General features: G+C 46.5%; 1 long non-coding RNA gene across 1 annotated transcript; it reads right to left on the bottom strand.

The window, feature by feature from the left end:
* Positions 1-3,741: 3,741 nt before the first annotated feature.
* LOC306942584 lies at positions 3,742-5,668 on the bottom strand. Its single transcript, XR_013792312.1, has 3 exons — positions 5,571-5,668; positions 4,126-5,252; positions 3,742-3,882 (listed from the first exon to the last, which is right to left on the bottom strand). It is a non-coding gene; the product is annotated as an uncharacterized lncRNA (long non-coding RNA).
* Between the last annotated feature and the right edge of the window lie 555 nt (positions 5,669-6,223).

Raw genomic sequence — 6,223 nt, 5'->3', positions numbered from 1 at the left:
TGTCATTACTCTCTTTTATACTACTCTGTTTGCGTGGCAGTACAGTTGGGGCAAACACTCTCATTATAGAACATGATTTACTACGGTTCGGGACGGTGCCTCGCGTGACTCAAGTTCGCTTGAGACGGCGACTCCTTCACGGTCTAAAACTATACTTAATAGGCCAAAAAAAACTGTCCTCAGTTTGTTGGCGGCGAGAGGCACTTCCACGTTGGCCACAGTAGCGGGGGTATGGTAGGTTATAAGCACAAGCGGCGTAGGGTTTCGAATATCACGGGCTGGGTGTGGGGGCTAAACCTGCGCTGAATAATCAGAAACCTTGATTAACTAAATATTATCGCCGTCAGGTGGAAACCGTGTTGTCCAAAACTTGCCAGGAAAAGGGCACATCTATTCGGACAGTATTGAGTGAGCTTTTAGCTCTGCTATCGTCAAAAGACTGGAGAGGTTTAGGCCCTCACAATAGAGCGTCGCAGTCCCCCCTTTCATGACGACGCCAGGCCCAGGAAATGAATCACATGCATTTTTCCTCATAGACATTTCAAAAAGTATTTATTTAAAGACCTTTTAAGCGTCGTACAAAGCCAACTCGAGTCGTGACAAATCATGACAACACACAATATTTGGGACCAAACAAATAATTACAAAGAAGAAAAACAACAAGTGTTGTAACCTGCTGTTCTTTTCTACTTTCTAATTCTTTGTTTGGCCCAAAACATTGTGTTTGTCATGATTTGTCACGACAAGAGTTGGCTTTGTCCGCGGCGTAAACGTCATTAAATAAATACTTTAGGAAAATGGGTCTCTCGAGGGGGCGGGACTGCGACGCTACTGTCCCAATAGAAGACCCCATCGGGGGGGGGGGGGGGGATGGATATGTCAGTACCCATTTTGGGCGGGAACCCCTTTTGGTGTTTTAAACATTGTTATAATTTAGCTATTGAAAAATAGCAGATCTACAAGCTCATAGCGCGCCACCGAGAGGCACACTACGAGCTTGTAGGTCTGCTATTTTTGAAAAATCGTGAAAATATTTCAGAAAACTGGAGGATTTAGAAGATTCTTGTTTTAATTTTGAGGTCAGGCCTAAATGGGTTAATGCCCATATATGGAGTACCCTGATGTCATTTAGTATATGCCCATATATGGAGTACCCTGATGTCATTTAGTATATGCCCATATATGGAGTACCCTGATGTCATTTAGTATATGCCCATATATGGAGTACCCTGATGTCATTTAGTATATGCCCATATATGGAGTACCCTGATGTCATTTAGTATATGCCCATATATGGAGTACCCTGATGTCATTTAGTATATGCCCATGTATGGGGCGTGGACCCCTTGAGGTCTGCGAACGCCCTCTAGGGGGTGCTGTGGTGCGTGGACCCCTTGAGGTCTGCGAACGCCCTCTAGGGGGTGCGTGACATGAAAAGGGTAATGACGTTTTTTGAGTGGTGTAAACCACTCCTACAACTGGCTTTGTTAGTTTACGTGTCTGTCTGTCTGTTCGTACCAAAAAATGAGCATGGTTGCTATGGTCACCCAGGTCACACGGGTGTGATTTAATTACGTCAGACCACAGCTGATCAGTCTATATAAGACCTTACACCACTCAGTTCACACGGGTGTGATTTTATTTAACACAAACGGCAAAATCCGGTAAAACACTGTTGTAAGGAGATATATAGAGCAGCTGCGGGAGTATACAGCAGATGCATATCTCTGTGCAGTGACATTCTGTGATTATTTCGCCATAATCATATTAAAAAATGAATTATGTCCGACCAAATACGAGACTTAGCGTTGGGGGTGCATCAGCTATAGGTCAGGAGGTAACAGGGGGTGCACTATAGTAGTACTTTCTAAAACAGTTAGTCCCAATACTTGATTCCGATTGGCTGGTTTCTGAATAGACCACGTAGTAAATCTCACGATAAGCTACACCTTCAATCACTTTATATCATTCCCAGCCAGTGGCGTGCACAGACATTTAGAGGGGCAGGTGCTCAAGTTAAAAAAGGGCACCTTGTGCAGCGCGTGGAACCGGCCGGTTGCCTTAATCTATTTTGGGCGGGAACCCCTTTTGGTGTTAGCATTATGTTATGCTTTAGCTATTGAAAAATCAAAAAAAAGAAAAATTTTGTTTTATTTTCTTTCAAAAGGGCACATTGCCAAAAGGGCAGGGGGTGCTCTAGCACCCCCTAGTGTCTATCTGTGCACGCCACTGTTCCCAGCTGTGTTACATTGATCCCGCAGCTCTGTCGCTGAACTGGGGAAGGGGAGCACTTGATTGCCTTACAAACCCTGGCCGTGCGGGCGTCTAAGCACCGCCCGCGCTCATATGACTGTGAGGCTCCGGGCGGCCTTGTGAAGACATCAAGCGCCTCCTGTTCCCCCGTCACCGAGACTGGCCAAGTAAAAACCAAGGACTATCTAAAGAGGACGAGAAGCGAAGACCGTACGGTGGAAGTTGTACATGCCCAAATGTGTGCATGTACAACTTCCTGGTCTCAACTGCGCATGTTTCCTTCCTTCCAGGGAGCAACATGGTGTCCACCATACGTCTTCGCTTCTCATACTCTTTAGACAGTCCTTGGTAAAAACAAGGAAGTGTGGCTCTCTCTGGTGGGCACAAAGCGGCGCAACGTGTGGCTACTTTTGTGAATTAGGAATAGTTTTATGAGGTTAATATTGCTATATGTAAGCCACTCGAGGTCTCAGGTTACCGGTTATTTTATATTTCACTACAGCTCTCAGCCATTATAAAATACCCGGTACGGAGACCTCTTGCGGCTTATTGCTCGAGTGACATGACGACGCCAGGCCCAGGAAATAATTCCCAATGCATTTTCCCCATAGACATTTGTAGCAAGTGGCACAAATGGATAACTAATGAAGGTGGGTAAGGGTAAATGGATTGACTGCGCATAAACCAGAGTGCCAGATTCAGAAGGAGCTCAAGGTGTAAGTGAAAACCAAAGAAATAAGGAGGCAGAAACTAGAGTTAAAGGTTAACTTAATTATCATTGAACCTCAACACAGAACTTAAACAACTTTGAACATTTATATATATATAAAAAAAAACACAAAATGGGGGCCCCTTTAAAGTGGTGCCTGTGAGAGTCCCTGTTCAATTCCTATTGCTGCTGCCAGGAGCAAAACGCCGGGACAACGCTCCACACGTCCCAAACTCTTCTCCCTTCTGGCCCCAAAACTGTGGAATGCACTTCCCGTTGCAATCAGAACTGCAGCATCACTCCCAATCTTCCACCGTAGTCTGAAAACCCACCTTTTCAGACTCCATCATGGGCCGTAGCACTATACCCTGCCCCCTTAGATAGCACTTTTTAGACTTACAGTAGATAGCATTTGAAACAGACTTATAGCATGTCATGCAGACAGCACAATAATTGCATTGTATGTAGTCATAGCACTTATGTATAGTATAGTACATATGTATAGCATATTATATATGTATAGTTTATATGTACAGTGTCATTATATAGATATGTTCTAGTTAAGTTCTCAGCTTACGCATGTTTGATGATAAATACATTTTATACATGTGATGTATTCCCATGCTTTTGTTCTTGCTTAATGTAAATCGCTCTGGATTAAGAGCTAAATGCCTAAATTGTAAATTGTTTTCCAAGGGGAGGCGCAGCAACCTGGCTGCCTCCTCTGTGAAGAAGCTGAACCTGGTCTTCGAGGAGGAGATGGAGCCCCAGCCTCTCACCTCCTCTGTGGAGCCCCAGCCTCTCACCTCCTCTGTGGAGCCCCAGCCTCTCACCTCCTCTGTGGAGAAGCTGAACCTGGTCTTCGAGGAAGCGATGGAGCCCCAGCCTCTCACCTCCTCTGTGGAGCCCCAGCCTCCCACCTCCTCTGTGGAGCCCCAGACTATCACCTCCTCTGTGGAGCCCCAGACTCTCACCTCCTCTGTGGAGCCCCAGCCTCTCACCTCCTCTGTGGAGCCCCAGCCTCCCACCTCCTCTGTGGAGCCCCAGCCTCCCACCTCCTCTGTGGAGCCCCAGCCTCTCACCTCCTCTGTGGAGCCCCAGCCTCTCACCTCCTCTGTGGAGCCCCAGCCTCCCACCTCCTCTGTGGAGCCCCAGCCTCCCACCTCCTCTGTGGAGCCCCAGCCTCCCACCTCCTCTGTGGGCATGGTCTTTCAGGAGATGGCAGACGAGGAGCAGACCCACAGTGCACTGTCAAAGCAGAGCCAGTACAAGACACCGATATGAACGATCCTCGTCTGGTGAATCCCTGGTGAATTATCTCTGCCAACGACCGGCGCTCTGCCGAGGCAGCCAGGCCTTCACAGCTGGTGGCTGTTGTAGAGACACAGGCCTCCCCAGGCCGTAGACACACAGGCCTCCCCAGGCCGTACGGCCACCAAGGTGGCCATAGCGGGAAAAGCCCACGTGTCTCTCTGATGCTGCGTCACTCGGCAGCAGGCCTGCGGAGGAGCCAGACCCTGGAGTCTGTCCGCAGAGCCTCCCAGGAGGTCACTCTTGAAGAAGGTCATGGCTCACGCCTCCAACTCCACCTTCAGTGGCGCTGAAGAAGATACTTCTGCAGCGATGGATGAACACCAACCAGAGAAACAGTCGGAGGCTGTGGAGATTTCCGCTGAGACTGGGCAACCAGAGCAGGTGTCTGTCAGTGGCAGCAGTATAGTCTCTCTGCTGCTGGGAGCTCAAGATCACACACGGACGAAGCAGTTGTTCAGTCAGTCACCTGTGAGAGCTTCCACTAGGACAGCGGTTCCCAAACCTTTTTGGCCATGCACCCCCTGTTACCTCCCAACCAACTGATGCACCCCCCCCCACCCCACATGGAAATATAAATTGCATAAGCTATATAGACATATATTTCCTTTTAATCCACTATATGCACATATATGAACCTGCATATGGCATAATATAATGCAGCATAGGCTATATTCTGGCTATATTCTGCATTACTAGTATTATTATTATATTAGACTAGCCAGAAAAACACAAAATGGGGGCCCCTTTAAGGTGGTGACTGTGAGAGTCCCTGTTCAATTCCTATTCTAAGGGGATTCAGTCTCTCTCTCTCTCCAGTGTGTAGAAACAGGTTTAGCATTTTTTTGGAGGGAAGGTGGGGGGGGGGGGGGGGGGGGTGGGGGGGGCATCCAGGTCCGGGTCGGCTCGCCAGGTCCAGGTACCAGCCGGTACCAGAACCATCCAAAGGGAAATCCTTTCAAGGACACAAAAACCTGACCTTAAAAGGCCAGGTGTCTAAATCAGTCTTTTGTTAAAAAATCATTGTTGTACAACATTAAATCAAATAAAACTATCAATGAGTAAAGAGTTCGATGAAATCAGGATCGACCTCTTTAATAATCATTTTTCCATTAACAGTTTATATCATGCATGCTTTGTCTTAGAAAATAAAAATACAAGGTATTTAATAATATCAGTCTTAATTATTCAACCAAAAGTTCAAACATAAATCAATTGCTTTCAATACAAACTCAAATAACTCAAACAGTTAACCAGTTGATCCAAAGGAAAATGACACCAAGCCTAAATAACTCACCGGTGAGGGATTAGCACAGTAGTGTAGAGGAACCTGCTGCTGCCATGCCAAACAATTCAGCCATCTTGAATGGAAGTGGGCGTGGGGAGTGTAGGAACTGATGTCACCTTTATACTGCTGTGATTGACAGGTTGACATGGGTTGCCATTTTTGGGTTGCCATGTTGGCTGGGTTACACATTTCAAAAAGTATTTATTTAAAGACCTTTTAAGCGTCGTACAAAACCAACTCGAGTTGTGACAAATCATGACAATAAACACAGTATTTTGGACCAAACAAATAATTACAAAGAAGAAAAACAAGAAAAAAAGTGTTGTAACCTGCCGTTTTCTTCTTCTTTCTAATTATTTGTTCGGCCCGAAACATTGTGTTTGTTGTCATGATTTCTCACAACTCGAGCTGGCTTTGTACGAGGCTTAAAAGGTCTTTAAATAAATACTTTTTGAAATGTCTATGAGGAAAATGAACGGGGAATCATTTCCTGGGCCCTGGTAGTGGGCGGGACTGCAACGCTCTATAGGACCGATGCTATATGGTCCATACTGGTTGAATCGGCGGTTCTGGACAACTGGGTAACCAAACTACTCGACGGCGGGCACCGCACTCCATCGAGCCCTTGTCGAGTTAGATGGCTTCTATGGAATCCAACTGTA

This window comes from Electrona antarctica (genome assembly GCF_951216825.1).
Source record: "Electrona antarctica genome assembly, chromosome: 18".
Classification (NCBI taxonomy): domain Eukaryota; kingdom Metazoa; phylum Chordata; class Actinopteri; order Myctophiformes; family Myctophidae; genus Electrona; species Electrona antarctica.
Note: the sequence above shows the minus strand (reverse complement) of the source record. Positions and strands in the feature narration are given on the sequence as shown.